The sequence below is a fragment of the Podarcis liolepis genome, assembly GCF_965112155.1.
Source record: "Podarcis liolepis genome assembly, chromosome: 8".
NCBI classification, from domain to species: domain Eukaryota; kingdom Metazoa; phylum Chordata; class Lepidosauria; order Squamata; family Lacertidae; genus Podarcis; species Podarcis liolepis.
The window spans coordinates 80,603,478-80,623,755 of record NC_139560.1 but is presented as its reverse complement, the minus strand read 5'-3'; the positions used below and the strand labels follow the sequence as shown (position 1 = coordinate 80,623,755).

General features: G+C 41.4%; 1 long non-coding RNA gene across 1 annotated transcript in view; it reads left to right on the top strand.

Annotated features, from left to right (window-relative positions):
- Positions 1 to 10,777, top strand: part of LOC310714424 — a 15,624-nt gene extending 4,847 nt beyond the window's left edge. Inside the window, exon 3 of the long non-coding RNA XR_014529742.1 lies at positions 10,583 to 10,777. This is a non-coding gene — a long non-coding RNA (uncharacterized lncRNA). The remainder of the gene's footprint in view (positions 1 to 10,582) is intronic.
- The last annotated feature ends 9,501 nt before the right edge of the window (positions 10,778 to 20,278 follow it).

Sequence of the window (20,278 nt, the reverse complement as noted above, 5' to 3'; positions counted from 1 at the left end):
CGAAGAATGGATGCTTTTGAATTATGGTGCTGGAGGAGACTCTTGAGAAGATCTGCAAGAAGATCAAACCTATCCATTCTTAAGGAAATCAGCCCTGAGTGCTCACTGGAAGGACAGATCCTGAAGCTGAGACTCCAATACTTTGGCCACCTCATGAGAAGAGAAGACTCCCTGGAAAAGACCCTGATGTTGGTAAAGATGGAGGGCATAAGGAGAAGGGGACGACAGATGACAAGATGGTTGGACAGTGTTCTCGAAGCTACCAGCATGAGTTTGACAAAACTGCAGTGGAAGACAGGAGTGCCTGGTGTGCTCTGGTCCATGGAGTCACGAAGAGTCGAACACGACTAAACGACAACAACAAAAAGATAAGTGCCCCGGGCTAATCCATCTCTGAGCACCTTGTTTGAGACAGCAATAGGGAGTTTGTGGTTAGGTGAGGTGTCAAAAGTCAAAGCTTCAAAGGCAAGAGTCAGCAGGAAAAAAAATAGTCCAGCTAACCACAAATAGAAGAGGGCAGGATATCAGGAAGGGCTTAGAGGCAACAGGAAGGGGTGGTTGAAACCCCCTCCCACAAATGCCTAGTTAAGGTTGCTTATCAAAGGTCATGATTAGCCTTGGCAACTGTGCAAAGGTGCAATAAGCTGGGAGGAAACAAGGCATCAAGCTGTTTATGTGAAATTATAAAGGCTTACGTGTAACCTGTAGGGATGTGGGTGGCACTGTGGGTTAAACCACAGAGCCTAGGACTTGCTGATCAGAAGGTTGGCGGTTCGAATCCCTGTGACGGGGTGAGCTCCTGTGGCTCGGTCCCTGCTCCTGCCACCTAGCAGTTCAAAAGCACGTCAAAGTGCAAGTAGATAAATAGGTACCGCTCCGGTGGAAAGGTAAACGGCGTTTCCGTGTGCTGCTCTGGTTCGCCAGAAGCGGCTTAGTCATGCTGGCCATATGACCCGGAAGCTGTATGCCGGCTCCCTCGGCCAATAAAGCGAGATGAGCACCGCAACCCCAGAGTCGGTCACAACTGGACCTAATGGTCAGGGGTCCCTTTACCTTTATGTGCAACTTGTACAGGCAATCCTCATTTTGTGAGGGGGTTCCACTCACATCGGCAAAGCGCATGCATGCCCATTCTGCCCTGTTCCGCCTCCACTCAGCCCCTCTCTGCCCTTGCCCGCCTCTGCCCTGCCCCTATTCATGATGCCTTTCTAACATTTGGGGGCCACTTCTGAGTTCAGTGCCATGCCTAAATCGGTTGTTGCCTGTAATAGGGTCTCTTGTCTGCACCGCAAGGTGGATGAGGCACCATTTTTGTACAAGAAAAGAATCCTTTTTTGATTTGCTACCTGTCACCTGGTCATTGGTTTTTTGCTAGACATCGAAGCTCAAACTGGCAAAGTTCCACAACACTTCTAAGGTTAGAACTGGGTCTTTTCCATAGTGCCCTCCCCAGTTCTGTGCACCTTGCCCTACCCCCCTCTTTTTTAAAAAAATGAAATTAAATTTTACATAACAATTCTAAATTCAGACAGATCAGAATTATTATTATTATTATTATTATTATTATTATTATTATTATTATTATTATTATTATTTTCTTTATTTACAACATAGTCCACAACAATTTATACATGCAAACAAACCCACCACCAATTTTATTTTATTTTAAAATTCAGACAGATCATTCACCTCTTCATTTAGGATTCTCTGAATCCCTTGATTTCCCTTCACCCTTTCATGGTTACCATTATCAATCTTTTCCCCCATCTGCTTATCTTATTTTCTCTAATTTGTTAAAAGAATAATAATTCGTTTTTCGTACATTACAAACATTACTCAAATCCTGCCAAAGTTTTTAGTTCTTTACAGTGTTCTCTTAAGTACATTGTAATTTCCCCCCCATTCCTTCTTAAAATCCTTCTCTTCCTGGTTTCTGATTTTCCCAGTCAGTTTCGCCATTTTGGCATGGTCCATCATCTTCATCAGCCATTCCTCTCTGGTTGGAACTTAGCCTTCTTTCCATCTCTGGGCCAGTGGCATCCCCACTGTTGTCATTGCGTACATGAATAGTCGTTTCTGCTCCCTCTGAATCTCTGTACCTAAAATGCCTAACAAAAAAAGACTCCCCCCGCAAATGCTATTTTAAACCTTTTTTTTTCAACTCATTGTAAATCCTTTCCCAGCATGCTTTAGTTATCTTGCATGTCCACCACATATGGTAGAATGTGCCTTTTTTTCTCCTTACATTTCCTGCAAACATTGGAAGCAGTTCTATACATTTTTGCTAGTTTTACAGGTGTTAAATACCACCGGCACATCATTTTCTTCTAGTTGTCCTTCAACGTACAGCACGCTGTAAAGTCCATAATTCCCCCCAAGATGAAAATTGAATATTGTGCCCAATGTCTTATGTCCAGTTTATCATTACTGATTTGATTTCTTCATCCTTAGTATGCCATTCTAGAAACAATTTATACATTTTAGATAGTAACTTCACATTATTTTCCAATAATCCCTTTTCAAACCATGAAATTTCTATACTAAATCCATTTTTTCTTATCTGTTTTAAACACACCATTTACCTTGCACCTCTCTTTATGTGTTCTAGCGACCAGGAGTTTTATCCAGGCCTTTAAAATTCCAAATATTATGGTTTTATTTTGAAGCTGCTTTAAAGTAAATTTGGTTTTATGCTCCCACTAAAAAGCTTTTGCATGTTCTCATTTTATTATTAATTTTTAAAATGTTTATTTTTTATTGTTAAACTTATAAAAGCCATCTTGAAATAATGTTATGGATAAGGTGGGATACAAATATGTTAAGTATCACTAAAGTACTTTGTATCCTTTTCTAATTGTTGTTTTTTATTTTAAAATGGAGGGTGTTGTAGGTTGTGTGGGGTTGTAGAACTTGGCTGTGCTTTGATCCAAAATCTGGGCACCAGTTGGTACCTATTAAATAATGGATATTATTCCTCCCATTACGCTTTATTCATACAGAAACAATCCAAACCATTTTACAGGAAAGAATTTTTAGGCTAGTCATACTGCCAACTATGAACAACAGTCCAATTTACTCGGCTCCTTCTTTTCTGCTTATAAGAAACAGTAAAAATGTTCATTGTGCACATTCAAATTAGTTTTTAGCTTTGCCAAATCCAAATTATAATGTAAATGATTGACCTATTCAAATATTCATAGTTGTCTATTTGCACATCATTATCATTAGTTGCTGTCTTCCCTGATTAAATCTTAGCCTGAGCTTTGTACGTGAATATGAATCCGTTTCATGTGTATTGTATCAGTTTCTTTCTCTCCAGATGATGTCTTCGTTAGACTGGATGCAAAGCCGTGTCCTTATTCAAAATGGTAGCCTATCTCGTGACTGTGGTTTCATTGCATCTGCAAAATTCAAAGTAGGAGAAGGATTAGGAACTATGAATCAGGAATAAGCCACAATCTTACAGTGCACAAGCTCTATGCTGTCTTTTTTTTTTTTTGTCTACTGATTTGCAGGGGTTAAATAAAACAGCTTCTCCAAGGTAGTATTGTATAAAGGGAGGCTGGGGGCCATAACTCTGCTGGCAGATAATTGGATACAACTCTGTGTCTAAGATGGTGCCTGTAGTATATAGTGATATAGTATCACTATAATCTAATTAATTCAATTGCACACAATTGCACTGCATAATTCTATATATATAGATAAAGGTAGGAATTGCTGAAGAGAGAGGTTTGGAAGAGTCTTACTCTTTTGTAGCAGAGTTGGCACAATGGCAATCACTCTGAACGCATTAAAACTTGGTTAGATTTAAATATTCCCTCATCCAGCTTTATATAAATGTTCCCAACAAAAATACCTAGGCTAGAATAAATCAAAGTCACTTTGCTTTGCAAATCAGCAAAGATTTTACTCACAGCTAACACACACAATATGGCTTTTTTTCACTGCCATATATTTAGCATATTTGTTACCCATAGTCTTGGAACAGAGAACCTCAGTCCCAAGGACCTAATGTAGTTTCTCTGTCTCACTCCTCAGACTCTTTCCCGACCCGGATCCCACACTGACCTTGCTCTGCACCTTCGTTGATGTCTCTTGCTTGCTTGGATGTTATTTGTTGGCATCTGTCTGTCTTGAGAGACAATGGAGTGTGCATCCAGGGCTGAAGTCAAACCAGCAGCACTGAAGTGACCTGGATGGAGAGAGCTGCGTTCATGTGGGGAGTAGAGTGCAGTGAGTGGAGCTAGGATGCAGCCAACTGTACAAGGGGGAGAGTCCCATCTACAGCATTGCACATGTTCGCACCTAACAGCTCTAGAGATCGGCAAATCGCACAACTGGATTTCCCTCTGTTTCAATTTCTTTTAATATTTATGTTCTCTACTGTTTCTGATGGTCTTCCTGACAGCCTGCATTTCAGTGCAAATTTCTCTTAACATACACCATTGTTTATGCAATTCCCCCAACATAGACATTCTGCAATGCAGTTTTCCCTAATGCAATGCATTTCTTTATGGTACTTTCACTAATATATACATTTATTAATAATTTTATTTACATCCTATGCCCTTTTAAATTGTGTGTGTGTGTGTGTGTGTTTGGGGGGCTATTGGGTGGTTGTTTTTATTTTTATTAGGTATTTTGTGGTTTTATATCTTGATTTTATTCTGTGAACCACCCTGTGACCCCTGTGTTTAGGGTGGTATAATAATAATAATAATAATAATAATTTGTGTACACACTCTATCCAACTCTATGCATATTTGTACACATTCTTGGATGGAGAAATACATTGCAAAATTCAGAGCAGTGTCTGATGATAGATTGGGCAACAGATGTTGGACATAATATAATGTTTGAAGACTGGGAAAGGTTGTGGAGGAAAGGGGTCAAGTTCACTGCATGTACGGTGGTAAAGGAAAATGTTATGAAAATGATGTATAGGTGGTACTTAACCCCTGTAAAACTAGCAAAGATCTACCACAAGAGTGATAACCTATGTTGGAAATGTAAAGAAAAAGAAGGTACGTTTTAACATATGTGGTGGACGTGTCCCAAGGTGAAAGACTTCTGGGAAAAGATTTATAATGAACTGAAAAAAATGTTGAAATATACATTTATTAAGAAACCAGAAGCCTTTCTACTTGGAATAATAGGTTAGGAAGTGCCCAAGAAAGATGTTAGATTGTTTTTGTATGCCACAACTGCAGCTAGAATTTTGTTGGCCAAAAATTGGAAACTACAAGAAGTACCAACAGTGGAAGAATGGCAGATGAAGATGATGGACTTTTGGGAGCTAGCCGACCTGACTGGAAGAGTCCGCGACCAGAAGGAGGAAGAGTACCAAGAGGAATGGAAGAAATTCAAAGATTACTTAGCTAAATATGTCAAGATAACTTAAATAGCATTACTTGCGAGTATCAGATAGGACTAGGATTTAAATATGTGATGTTGTAGAATACGATGTTAAAAGTTAAAATGAAAAGAAAGAAAGATGCAAAGTAAATTTTATGTGAAAATAGTTTTGGAAAACTGCTACAATGATTTATATGGAAACTCAGCTAGGGGGATTTGAGGAAGTCACTCAATAATGTTAACAAAAGTGGAACTATTATAAGTAAGGATAAATGTCTGTCTGTCTGTTTGTTTGTTTGTTTTTGATGTTTTTTGTTTGTTATAAATTTAGAAAACCAATATTTTTTTTAAAAAAAAATAATAATTCAGAGCAGTGTGCATTTTGAAAGGAAACCATTTTTTGTTTTGCATATTGTTCTGGAAAGTGTGGAGCAAGTACCTGACAGATTTGCGCTTAAGAGTCTAACCATCTTAAAGATACAGTAGCATATATCAGCATGGGGTGGGTGCAAAAAGGGGCTGTAGAACAGGAGAGAGGGGGAGGCATGGAAATGCGGGTGGTGGTCTGTGTGCAAGGGCCAGTTTAAAAAAAGGGGGAAGGGGGAGGCAAGGTGAAGATGACAATGGTGTTTGTGAACATAGGAGCTGTGCAATAGGAGAGAGGGCAAGGCATGCAAAATGGCGTGATCTGTGTGCAAGGGAGAGTTGAGAAAAGAAAGGAGGTGGATGGAGCAGAAAAGGGGTGCAAAGGAATGTATGCAGCCATTGCTGTTTGGATGTTATTAGCCCAGAGATGGAAAGAAGGCAAAGTCTCTACCAGAGAAGAGTAGCCGATTAAGTTGATGGACTGTGCCGAATTGGAAAAAATGACCGGAAGAATCAGAAACCAGGAAGACCAACATTTTAATAAGGAATGGGGAAAATATGTAATTTACCTTAAAAACCATTGTAAACCATTGTAAACAATTACGTTAGTAGGAATAACACTTGTATCCTAAGGTTGAATTTTGGGTATAATGGAGGTTTAAAAGATTCAAATTTATTTATTTTTGCAATAATTTTTATTCATCTTCAATTACAATAATCCAATGGTAGCCTCATTACAACAATGCCAAATTACAATACAATTACTAATCTCAGTCAGTCAGATGCCAAATTAGATTTGCATATTTTTTTGATTTGCATATTTTTCTTGTGTGGTGATGATGATGATGATTGTGTTGAATGTAAAATTGTAAAATTTAATAAAATCTATTAAAAAAGGGGGGAAAAAACGATGGTTAATATGGGGCGAATGGCAAGGGGGGTTGTGAGTGGAGCAAGCAGATGTGTGGCCCCTAGTCAACATACAGTATGCTTTTCCCTGGGTTTATGTGATGCTTATTTATCTGGGTTTCAGAAAAGAGCCATAGAACTGGAAATCAACTTTGCTTCTGCTAAAAGGCTGTACCACAATTCAGCCATATCTGCCGCAGATCTCTGGCCGCAACATAATCCGTATTTGCCTGTTGATCCTTCAGAATAAGATAATAAGAATGGGAAGCCACTGAGACAGATCAGAGACTGTATGATTAATAGGAAACAAAACCTAGGAGCTTCTTTCATTTACAGCCCTGGAAACACATCCTTGTTTTAAACAAGCAAGCCCACGGTCTAATTGGATTGATGACTTCTGGCATTTGCATTTATGTGTGTGGATGTACATGCTGCAGGAGCTGTCGTAGTTTTGCTAATTGCAGACAGAAAAAGGGGAGCCCTAAGTTAGGAAGAGGAGGGAAGACCAATTAGTCCTCCAAAATTATTGGCTTCAAAGGAATTAAGAGAAGAAAGCCATTCCACAGCAATCTAATAGGATTGCCTAGTTTTTGCTTTGGCTCTTAGATTCCAAGTTACTCCTACACATTAAAGTATTTATCATGGCACTAGAATGCTGCATTAGGAAGGATGAAGAGCATCATAACACGAAATCCCTTGTTCAGAGCTAAATTAAGTTTAAAAACAGGAATGAGGAGCTTGCTTTCCTTCATCAAATCTGAAGGCGAAGATCTCTTCAGCAACAGAATCTAAAGCTGTAAGTTTAGTCCTAAGTAACAAGGTATCTGAAACATGATCCAATGTTATATAAGATCATATTGTACCAACTACACCATATTAGCAAAACTTGAGTGATACGTGTAAACACAACAAACACCATTTGTGGAGTAGACGGGAACAATATTAAAGAATATAAAACTGCGGAAAAAACAATGACAGTATAAACAGTACAATGAGAATGATTGGAAGACTTGTTTTGTCAAAAGTCTTTTTTTATTTAAGTGTTTATTTAAGTATTAATTAGGAAGATTAAGTTTTTTTATGCACGTAAATCTGCTTTTTCTTCTTTCTTTTTTCTGTATTTTCTTCTTTTCTTTTTTCTTAATTCTTTTTTCTTTAATTTTCTTTTTGTAGAATGAGATTGTAAATTCTTTGTAAATTCTTTGTATATGCGTGTAATTTAAATTAATAAAGATTATTTTTTAAAAAAAGAAAGAAACATGATCCAGTGAGGTAGAGAGGGTGAATTCCTTTTCAGATTTTCCTGTTCTTGCTGGGGTTATACTCCCTCTGAAGGAGCAGGTATGTAGCTTGGGGTTTCTTCTGCTTCCATTGTCATCTCCTGAAGTTCAGGTGGCCACAACGGTGCAGAGTGTTCATCAAGACTTACTTTTTGTGCCACGTTTCTTAGCACAGGTCTGGGCTTCCAAGCTCTGTGTCCGAGCAGTTCTTTTCCCCCGTCCTGGTGCTTTCCCTGGGAAAACTCACAAATAGCAACCAGAGCTTCAAAATGTGGGTGCACACCTGGAAAGTGTAGAAAAAAAGGTAGTCTGAATGAGCCCTGAAGTAAGGGATCAATGGGACCAGCGTCTGAGGAAACTCAGAAAATACGGGACAGCAGTCCTTCCCAAAGAGTAGAAAGCACCAAAACTATGACTACATTTTGCCAACACCACTACAAATTAACAAAATTAACACTTAAATTTCATTGCTGAGCCATCTTTAAAATACTGTGCAATTCAATAAAACAACTAACGTAATTTCTATTTACTTATTCTATCACCTCTTTAGTTCCTGCTCAGCCACTTGATTATGTTGACTGTTTACAATGATCATTAGCCTGTATCTATAAATGTGCAGCACTTTGAACATCTCTTAGGAAGCAGGGACCAGCGGCGTAGCGTGGGTTGTCAGCACCCGGGGCAAGGCAAGTAATTTGCGCCCCCTAACCCGGGGCAAGGCAAGTAATTTGTGCCCCCTAACCCGGGGCAAGGCAAGTAATTTGCGCCCCCTAACCCCTAACCTGCCACCGCTGCCAGCTTCTTCTTGCTGCTGCCTGCCTGGTCTGGTCTGGTGTGGTTCTCTCCCGCGCTCAGCGCTGCGCTGGGCGGCCGCTGCACTGTTCCTCCCCCAGATAGTCCCTCGCTCTCTCTCCGCACCGCACGCCTGGCACCCCCCCTCCACAGTGGGCGGCGACCCAGCGGCTTGGATCGGATTCGCACAGCCAGCACTGCAGTGAGAGAGAGTGAGTGAGACAGGTAGGGGCAGAGAGCTGCGAGTGCGAGCGCGTGCCCCAGATGTTGCGCCCGGTGCGGCTGGCCCCCCCTGCACCCCCCATGCTACGCCACTGGCAGGGACTCCTTATTCTTTGCCATTCTACATTTTTTAAAGTGCTATATAAATCCTAAGTACTACTGGTTGAATGAACTGAGGCCTTGGGTTTAACTTGGCTTCTTGGCATTCTCTTTATAACATCATGATAAGCAGTAGGTAAGGAGAGAGATCTTTAGAATCTGTCTGGATTTGGTTGATGTAAAAAATATCTTTGTCAAGCTCTGCTCTTCAATGACCCTGCATAGTATTGCAAATCAGAGCTGTGGAACATGAACAGATTTGTTGGAATGAGTTTCTTTAACAAAGGCACATGGTTACATAAATGGCAAAATAAGCCCTGCAGGAACGCATAACGAATCTTTAGTTTTCTTTCCTGTGGATGCTTGCTAACGTTCTTGGAAGCAGCCACAGATGCAAAAGCATTTGGAAAAGAGAAAATGAAAGGACAAGAAGGAGCTTTCATAAAGGAAATGTTCGAGACAGATGCTTAAAATTTCCAGGGGAAGGGGAGACTTTGTAGGCAACATATTCAGGTTGGTTCATGCATGTGGTAGTTGTTCTCTTTGACATCTGGTGGGAGGGCGTTCCACAGGGAGGGTGCCACTACCAAGAAGGCCCACTGCCTGGTTCCCTGTAACTTGGCTTCTCACAGTGAGGGAACCGCCAGAAGGCCCTCGGTGCTGGACCTCAGTGTCCAGGTAGAACGATGGGGGTGGAGACGCTCCTTCAGATATACTGGACCAAGGCCGTTTAGGGCTTTAAAGGTCAGCACCAACACTTTGAATTGTGCTCGGAAACATACTGGGAGCCAATGTAGGTCTTTCCGGACTAGTGTTATGTGGTCTCGGCGGCCGCTCCCAGTCACCAGTCTAGCTGCCGCATTCTGGATTAGTAGTAGTTTCCAGGTCACCTTCAAAGGTAGCCCCACGTAGAGCGCATTGCAGTAGTCCAAGTGGGAGATAACCAGAGCATGCACCACTCTGGCGAGACAGTCCGCGGGCAGATAGGGTCTTTGCTCCAGCTGGCTGCTGGAAAACTTAAAACAGCAAATCAGTTCCTCCCTTTCTGTATTTTACACTTGAGAACTTTGTTATCTACATCCTGAAAGTCACATCTTTGAAAGCCTTATTTATAATTTCTGTTACTTTGACCCATCCTCATTGTGAGATACACATAATTGTAACTGAAGCAAGACCACCTCCATCTTTGTTATAACTGAAGCAAGATTAATGTCATCTTCTATGGAATGTTGGGATTAAGTTCACTGCAAGTAGGGCTTTGAAAGAAAATATAATGAAAATGATGTACAGATGGTACTTAACCCCAACTAAATGAGCTAAAATGTATAGAATGAAAAATAGAAAATGTTGGAAATGTAATAAAAAAGAAGGAGATTTTTACTATATGTGGTGGACCTGTGATAAAGTTAAAGCATTTTGGGAGACTATATATCATGAGTTAAAGAAAATGTTACAATATACTTTCCCTAAGAAACCCGAAGCATTCATGTTGGGAATGGTAGGAGATGAAATACATAGATCTGATCAGAAACTATTTATGTATGCCATTACGACAGAAAGACTTTAATTGCCCCAAAATGGAAACAACAAGAAATACCGACAATACAACATTGGCAGATGAAGATGATGGACTCTGTGGAACTGGCAAAGCTGATGGGGAAAATCCGACACCAGAGTGTGACCAAGTGTTCCAGAGAGATTGGAGTAAATTTATTTATTATATAGAAAATCAGTGTATACAATTAAAAACGCTAGCAGGATTGAGATAAAGCTCGCAATGTTTACAAGAAAAATTTTTCTACCTGTATTTTAAAAATTTGAATAATTTAGAAAAAATGTAGAATTGTGATGATATAGATGTGTGGATTTAAGATAAGTCTTAGAAAACCATAAGATGGGTGGAGGGAAGTGGATAGCTCAGCAGAGCTAATAAATATGTTATAAGATATCGTATTATTGTTAAACATTTGGAAATCTCTCTCTCTCCATCTCTCTCTCTCTCTCTCTCTCTCTCTCTCTCTCTCTCTCTCTCTTTCTCTCTCTCTGTGCCATCTTGTTGCAGGCTGATGTCATAATCGTATATTCTCATCATGCTGAAATGCAAGCTTCAGAAAGGGGAAAGGGAAAGTGGAAACACAAAAGGGAAAGTTTAGAACGAGGATATAAAAAGGATGGGGGGGGAGAGGGAGAGATGAAATAGACAATGCCACCATTTCCTCCTTGATGTAAAAATTGTATCAGAACATTCGAGGAATGTGAAAGCTGGTGGATGAGCAGAATTCAATATGCACATCAGTTGATGCCGTGCAGACTGGGTCAGTTGGTATTAGGATTTGCAAATACCAAATTCCTAAAGTGCCTCTAACTTTCAACGCGCTTGGCACTCTTAGGAAACCTGCTGACCCCCTCCTCAAATTTCTTTGACTATCAGAACTTTGGCTGGTTGTGACAATGAGCTGGGCGTTTTTAGCTACAGCTCCACATTCTCACCACAGCCCTATCGAGGGAGGAAGGCATCTTTAAAGTTATTTAAGCTCACTTTGCTTCAACAATTTCACTTTCAAAACTAGCATTCTAATGCGCACCTTCAGCTAAACGTCCCATTTGCCCTGCTCCTCACTCTGCAGTCCTGCACGAAGGCTCTAAACAGCTTCCTCTTTCAAAAGGGATTTCTGTTGGCTGGATGAGCTTTTATCATCTTTAAGGGCAATTTCTTGCACAGTATCTACCTGTCACCAGCGGTGTATGTTTAATGCTTACTGTTCCAAAATTGCTTTTGATTTCTACAGGGTTTTTTTAATGGTTTTGAACAACCTGAGGGAACCAACCTTTGGATCCGGAACCAAACGAAAGAGAATTTTAAAACTTATGTATTCACAATATCTATACAGTCATACCTCGGGTTACAGACGCTTTGGGTTGCGCGATTTCGCGATTTTGGGTTGCGCACAGCGCTGAACCCAGAAATACCAGAATGGGTTATTTCTGGGTTCCGGCGCTTGCACATGTGCAGAACACTAAATCGCGGTTTGCGCATTCACAGAAGCACAGAAGCACCGAATCACAACCCACACATGTGCAGACACGGCGCTGTGGATTGCGAACGCTACAGGTTGTGAACGTGCTTCCCACACGGCTCACGTTCACAACCTGAGCGTCCACTGTATAAGGACAAGAATTCCCCCACTTTCTGCTATCAAGGTTGTGTCATCTGCGTATCTGAGGTTGTTGATATTTCTTCTGCCAATCTTAATTCTGGCTTGGGATTCATCCAGTTCAGCCTTTTGCATGATGAATTCTGGGAGTTCTTGGTCCACTGCCTGCCTTGTAAAATTTTAAGTATAACCCTGCTAGCGTGTGAAATGAGCGCAATTGTGCGGTAGTTGGAGCATTTTTGGGCACTGCCCTTCTTTGGGATTGGGATGTAGACTGATCTTCTCCAATCCTCTGGCCACTGCTGAGTTTTCCAAACTTGCTGGAATATTGAGTGTAGCACCTTAACAGCATCATCTTTTAAAATTTTAAATTTTAAATAGCAGGACTTCCGGAGGCGGCGCGCTCAGCAATGGCGGTCCTCTTCAGCTGCTGAAGAGGGGCTCCGCGGAAAAGGGTCGTGCGCTGCGGCACAGCGACGACCCAGTCAGAGAAACCACGAGTAGAGTGAGCTCGTGGCCGTGGGGTTCGGCGGGCACCAGAAGCGACCTCGGAAACGCAGAAGAGACCCCGTAAGGGGTATCGGAACGTGGAGGGGGTAGCGGTGCTGTGAATCCATCGCTCTTTCCGCGGAAGTGAAGCCGCGCGGCTGCTGCTGATCAGCGCTGACCTTTCTTCCTTCAACAACTGAACTGAAACAACTTACTCGTGAGTAAGAAATTTGAAGCTTTATATGAACTAAATCTGGAGAAATTTGGCTGAAAGCGGGAGACGCTAAAAAGGAAGTCAGTCTTCCGGCTCTGTTTAAAGTATTGAGCAAAGCCCCTTTAAAGCTGAAGCGCTGAAAGGAACTTAAAAGGAGTTGGAATTTACTTTGCAAATCTGGTTTTGATTGACTAAAAGTTAAAGAAAGGACATAACAGTTTTATAAGTGAGCTAAGTTTATGATCCTCTTTCTTTTCCCCTGTGGATTACAAAGTTTTGAAACCCTGCTCTCGGTCTGACCAGATACAAGTAACATCGGACTGCGGTAACTGTAGACAAAGTTATAAGTTACATTGGGCTATTTTGTAAGTTGGAAAAAGGAACTGTTGCAAGCACCTTGGCAAAGAACTTTTTATTCTTTATTCTCTGCAGTTTAAACTGAAGGTGAGGGGTCCCCCCCCTGCTTTGGATAATATCTTTTGTTTGTGGGAACTTAATGGTGGAAATTTCCTATCCTTCTCCCTAATTTTCAGGGAGCTCCCCCTGCTGGATTGTGGAATTATTAGTCTCTGAGAACTGCTACTGGTCTTGGAATTCTTCTGTCTGGATGTTTACTTTTTTTGGAATTACTTTTCCCATGGGATTTACAATTTGACCTTGACACTGGGACAGCTGTGGAATGAGTGGTACAGCAAAAACAAGGGCTGCAAAGAAAGCAAAACAAACTGAACTTTTGCAATCAACTCTGCCTGTGCAGCTACGCAGATCATCTGTCCCAATTTTGACAGGTCTGCAGGAAGGACAATCTACACAGCCTACTCTTGGAGAGATGGCTGCTGGAGGGATAGACCCTGTCTCTAAAGAAATATTGGAGCAGTTGGCAGCACTGAATAAGAAAGCTGATGAACAAGCAGCTAGGTTTGATGAACAAGCTGCTAAACTTGACCAGGTAACAGCCTCAATTAATAAGGTGACAGACCAAGTCACTAAAAATACACAGGCGATAGGTAACATTGAAAAGACCACAACAGAAAATCGAAAATTAGTTCAGGAAGTAAACACAAAAGCAGACGAAAATAAAAAGAGGATAGAGGAATTAAGAGGCGAAGTTAGACCACTGAGTAGACAGGTTACTGAACAACAAGTGTACCTGTCCCTTGCAGAGCTGAAAAACAGGGAAAATAACCTCAGAATTAGAAATATCCCAGAATCAGAAAAAGAGGACCTGATTGGATTCTTGACAACAGAAATATCCAAATTCTGGGGTCTGGCAGAAGAGAAAGACTTTAAAATTGTCACCGCTTTTAGACTAGGAAGAGTGGCTAAGAAGGATAAACCAAGAGATTGCCTGATCATTTTGAGATCTAGGCAAGAAAAAGAAAATATACTCGGCTTGCATTTTAAAAATTCATTGGTGATTCAGGGAAAAAAGGCAGAAATCTTTAGAGATATACCAAAACAGCTTCTGGATTTAAGAGCCACATATAAAGACCTAGCAAGCCTACTGAGAAGCAACACAATCCCATACAGGTGGGAATTCCCTCAAGGACTATCTTTTACTTTGAAAGGGGTGAAGGTAAGAATCAGAACAGCAGAGGAGCAAGAAAAGTTCCTAAACGACCACGGGGAAGACCTTCGGAAAGGAATAGCAGGTGTCTGGCCACCTCCTTCGTTTGGATTGAATCCGGTTCCACCTCCAGACAAAAACGGCAAAGGAGACACCCCAGCAGGCCAATAACTAGTCCGAGATGTCTCTACAGCTTCTCAGTTGGAACATCAATGGCGCAAATTCTCCCGAAAAAAGGAAAAAGATTTTTCATATTTTGAGAAAAGAACAATTAGATATTATTTGCCTTCAAGAAACACATGTGACTAGGCTCCATAGGAGAGTGTTAACCAACAAGAGACTAGGCCAAGAATTTATTTCATCAGATAAGGTTAAAAAAAGAGGAGTAGTGATTTATGCAAAGGAGACCCTAGTACCAAAATTGATTTTTAAAGATGAACAAGGAAGAATTCTGGCGATTGAAATTCAAGCACAAGGAGAGAAATTTTTGATTGTAGGAATCTATGCACCAAACGATGGGAAATCGGAATTTTATAAGAAGTTGCATGAGACAATGTTGGACTATATTGACTATACTAACATCATTTTGATGGGAGATATGAATGGAGTTGTCTCCACATACATGGATAAGTCACAAAATCAGAACTTGACCAAAGACGGCAGACTCCCAAAGACTTTCTTTGAACTTACAGACAATATGGATTTGATTGATATCTGGAGAACAAAAAACCCTCTAGGTAAAGAAGGAACATTCTTTTCTGAGGCCCATCTTTTGTGGACAAGAATCAACCAAATTTGGACATCTAGAGGACTGGCACCTAAGACAAAAAAAGTAGAGATCTGCCCTAAAACCTGCTCCGACCACAACGCCTTGAAAATAGACTTAAGGCTTACACCAGCTGGATCCTTCAGATGGAGAATGAATGACTATCTGTTTAGAGATCAGGAGATTGTGAAGAAGGCCCAAAAAACGCTGAAAGATTATTTCGAAATAAATTTGAATACTTCGGTGGAAAAGAAAACAATCTGGGACGCAAGCAAAGCTGTTATGAGAGGGTTCCTGATACAGCAGAATATCAAGAAAAAACTTGAACTTTGTTACCAATCTGGAGGTTGAAGGAGAATGTATTCAGAAACCAGAAGATATTAGAGCTTTTATCATCTTTAAGGGCAATTTCTTGCACAGTATCTACCTGTCACCAGCGGTGTATGTTTAATGCTTACTATTCCAAAATTGCTTTTGATTTCTACAGGTTTTTTTTAATGGTTTTGAACAACCTGAGGGAACCAACCTTTGGATCCAGAACCAAACGAAAAGGAATTTTAAAACTTATGTATTCACAATATCTATACAGTCATACCTCGGGTTACAGACGCTTTGGGTTGCGCGATTTCGCGATTTTGGGTTGCGCACAGCGCTGAACCCAGAAGTACCAGAATGGGTTATTTCTGGGTTCCGGCGCTTGCACATGTGCAGAAGTACTAAATCGCGGTTTGCGCATTCACAGAAGCACAGAAGCACCGAATCACAACCCACACGTGTGCAGACACGGCGCTGTGGATTGCGAACGCTACAGGTTGTGAATGTGCTTCCCACACGGCTCACGTTCACAACCTGAGCGTCCACTGTATAAGGACAAGAATTCCCCCACTTTCTGCTATCAAGGTTGTGTCATCTGCGTATCTGAGGTTGTTGATATTTCTTCTGCCAATCTTAATTCTGGCTTGGGATTCATCCAGTTCAGCCTTTTGCATGATGAATTCTGGGAGTTCTTGGTCCACTTACTGCTTAAGCCTGCCTTGTAAAATTTTAAGTATAACCCTGCTAGCGTGTGAAATGAGCGCAATTGTGCGGTAGTTGGAGCATTTTTTGGCACTGCCCTTCTTTGGGATTGGGATGTAGACTGATCTTCTCCAATCCTCTGGCCACTGCTGAGTTTTCCAAACTTGCTGGAATATTGAGTGTAGCACCTTAACAGCATCATCTTTTAAAATTTTAAATAGTTCAGCTAGAATACCATCACTTCCACTGGCCTTGTTATTAGCAGTGCTTTGTAAGGCCCATTTGACTTCAGGATGTCTGACTCAAGGTCAGCAACCACACTACCTGGGGTGTACGAGCCATCCATATATTTCTGGTATAATTCCTGAGTGTGTTCTTGCCAACTCTTCTTGATGTCTTCTGCTTCTGTTAGGTCCTTTCCAGATTTGTCTTTTATTATGGTAATCTTTGTATGAAATGTTCCTTTCATATCTCCAATTTTCTTGAACAGATCTCTGGTTTTTCCCATTCTGTTGTTTTCCTCTATTTCTTTTCATTGCTTGTTTAAGAAGGCCCTCTTGTCTCCCCTTGCTATTTTTTGGAAATCTGCTTTCAGTTTCCTGTATTTTTCACTTTCTCCCTCAAATTTTGCTTGCCTTCATGGATCACTGCATTGTCATGGCAAAGGGGCTTGAATAACTCAGAGAAGTTATGAGCTATGCCGTGGAGGGCCACCCAAGATGGACAGGTCACAGTGGAGAGTTTTGATTAAACGTGATCCACCTGGAGCAGGAACTGGCAAGCCACTCCAGTACCCCTGCCAAGAAAACTCCATGGACAAAGTTGCATTTACATGCATTGAATATTTATGGTCTTTTGGCAGCGTGCTTCTTTTCAGCCAGAGGGCAGTAGAATATAGATTATGCTGTGTCTCCCTTACATAGGAAATGGGATGTTTAGTTGATGGTGCATGTTAAAATGCTAATTTTTAAATTGAAATCATTGAAGCAAAGTGAACCTTAAATAACTTTAAAGAGGTGTTTCCCTCCCTAACATGATTTAATGTGTGATCAGTAATAGCAACATTAACCAAAGATGCATCAGAATCCCTCAGGAGACTTACACTTTATTAAATTGCATCCCCATTCAGCACATTTTTTTTGAGCCTTTGTTGCTACAAACACTTCAGGGGTAGATGGGATACTGCTGATTAAGATTTGCTCTGCAAAGTGCAAGGAGAAATGAGCTGTGTGGATTGACTGTCAGGCTACGAGAGTGAAGACCCTTAGTTTATTGCCAACAAAACAAGAAACACCCATGTAAGTTCTACCATTTCACCCACAATAATAAACTAAAGTGGACCTCCTGAAGGTCCAGTTCCTGGAAATCACAAGCAAGGAGAGGGCTGTTACTCTCAGGTCCTGCTTCCAGGCTTCTCATAGCCATGTGGAAGCCACCTATCAGAATGGGAATCTAGACAAGATGGACCATTGGCCTGATGCAACAGACTTTTCTTATGTGGAAATGCTCTTTGACTAGGTGGCTGTGTCTACTTTGTTGTTGTTTAGTCGCTTATTCGTGTCCAACTCTTCGTGACCCCATGGACCAGAGCATACCAGGCACTCCTGTCTTCCACTGCCTGCCGCAGTTTGGTCAAACTCATGCTGGTAGCTTCGAGAACACTGTCCAATCATCTCATCCTCTGTCATCCCCTTCTCCTTGTGCCCTACATCTTTCTCAACATCAGGATCTTTTCCAGGCAGTCTTCTCTTCTCATGAGGTGGCCAAAGTATTGGAGTCTCAGCTTCAGGATCTGTCCTTCCGGTGAACACTCAGGGCTGATTTCCTTCAGAATGGATAGGTTTGATCTTCTTGCATTCCATGGGACTCTCAAGAGTCTCCTCCAGCACTATAATTCAAAAGCAGCAATTCTTCGGCGATCAGCCTTCTTTATGGTCCAGCTCTCACTTCCATACATCACTACTGGGAAAACCATAGCTTTAACTATACGGAGCTTTGTTGGCAAGGTGATGTCTCTGCTTTTTAAGATGTTGTCTAGGTTTGTCATTGCTTTTCTCCCAAGAAGCAGGGGTCTTTTAATTTTGTGGCTGCTGTCACCATCTGCAGTGATCATGGAGCCCAAGAAAGTAAAATTTCTCACTGCCTCCATTTCTTCCCCTTCTATTTGCCAGGAGGTGATGGGCCCAGTGGCCACGATCTTCGTTTTTTTGATGTTGAGCTTCAGACCATATTTTGCGCTCTCCTCTTTCACCCTCATTAAAAGGTTTTTTTAATTCCTCCTCACTTTCTGCCATCAAGGTTGTGTCATCTGCTGTGTCTACTAGCCTAAAGCTATTCCTTACTTTCAAAAATTGGATCTTTGCAGAGCTTTCTAAATTTCTCCATCAGGCGCTAGAAGAAAATGGCTTTCAGAGTGGGCACATTCTATCTGGCCTGAGCTTGTAAACAATAATTATTACTATTTTCTGAGCGTAGGTGTTCCTAAATACCTTAACTCTTAATATTGGTGGCTGGCTCACCTTAGCAATACGTTTGATGACTTGCTCTTTGGGAGCCCTCTATCAGTGTTTGCCTGTGGCTGCAAATTTCGTTAATAAGTTATTGACAGCTTGTTTTGCCTTCTGGATCATGCTCTGCCTCTGTTGTAAATAATGTAGCATTAGGAATCAAGCTTCCCAATTCCAACTAGGCAAGAAGAGATATGCTGACCCCCAAAGCTTTAATGTGAAAAACAGGAAATCGATTCGTTGACATTTTCAATCTTCTGCATCTGCACAATCTATTAATAATGTTGCATTTGCAAAAGAGGGTTCCTAACCCCCTCCCTCCCATTTTTATATAACACCATGCACGCAGCAGCAGCACACAGTGGTTTGAGAGAGCATATGAGGGTATTTTTGAAGAACTAACCAACTAAATCCAACTTGAAGCCTCATGTTTTCCATGCTCTTCTTCTAGTAGAAAGAGGGACTTGGCAAACCTGGACTCACAGCTGTCCATGGAGGCGCAGGTCAATTCTGTGTCCAGGGCAGCTGTCTACCAGCTCCATTTGGTACGCAGGCTGAGACCCTACCTGCCTGCAGACTGTCTCGCCAGAGTGGTGCATTCTCTAGTTATCTCCCACTTGGACTACCAACACGCTCTACGTGGGGCTACCTTTGAAGGTGAGCCAGAAACTGCAATTAATCCAGAATGCGGCAGCTAGACTGGTGACTGGGAGTGGCCGCCGAGACCACATAACACCGGTCCTGAGAGATCTGCATTGGCTCCCAGTATGTTTCCGAGCACAATTCAACGTGTTGGTGCTGACCTTTAAAGCCCTAAATGGCCTCAGCTCAGTATACCTGAAGGAGCGTCTCCACCCCCATCGTTCAGCCCGGAAACTGAGATCCAGCGCCGAGGGCCTTCTGGCGGTTCCCTCATTGCGAGAAGCAAAGCTACAGGGAACCAGGCAGAGGGCCTTCTCGGTAGTGGCGCCTGCCCTGTGGAATGCCCTCCCTTCAAATGTGAAGGAAATAAGCAGCTATCTTCCTTTTAAAAGACATCTGAAGGCAGCCCTGTTTAGGGAAGCTTTTAATGTTTAATGCTGTATTGTTTTTAACACTTGATTGGAAGCTGCCCCGAGTGGCTGGGGAAACTCAGCCAGATGGGCGGGGTATAAATAATAAATAATAATTATTATTATTATTATTATTATTATTATTATTAATCCAATTTTTCTGCCTGTTGTAGTAATTACAATTTCCCAGTGGGAAAACTGCTTTTGGCTCACCTGGGCATGGTGGAGCCCCTTCTCAGGAGGTTGGGATTGCACTAGAAAATCCTTATTCCTTTACGGCAATTAAATTATTATAACTTGCTTTTGATATTTTTGAAAGCATCAGTATTGCCTTATATGTTACCATTCCTTTCTCCAGCTGCCTTAAAATCAGTTTTCAGTCTAATTTGAACCAACTTGATTTTTTGTTTCGTTTTGTAAAATTCTCCACAAGACTTGCTCAAATTTGTTTCCCTGTCTTTGCCCATCAGTCCTGGGAATCTGCT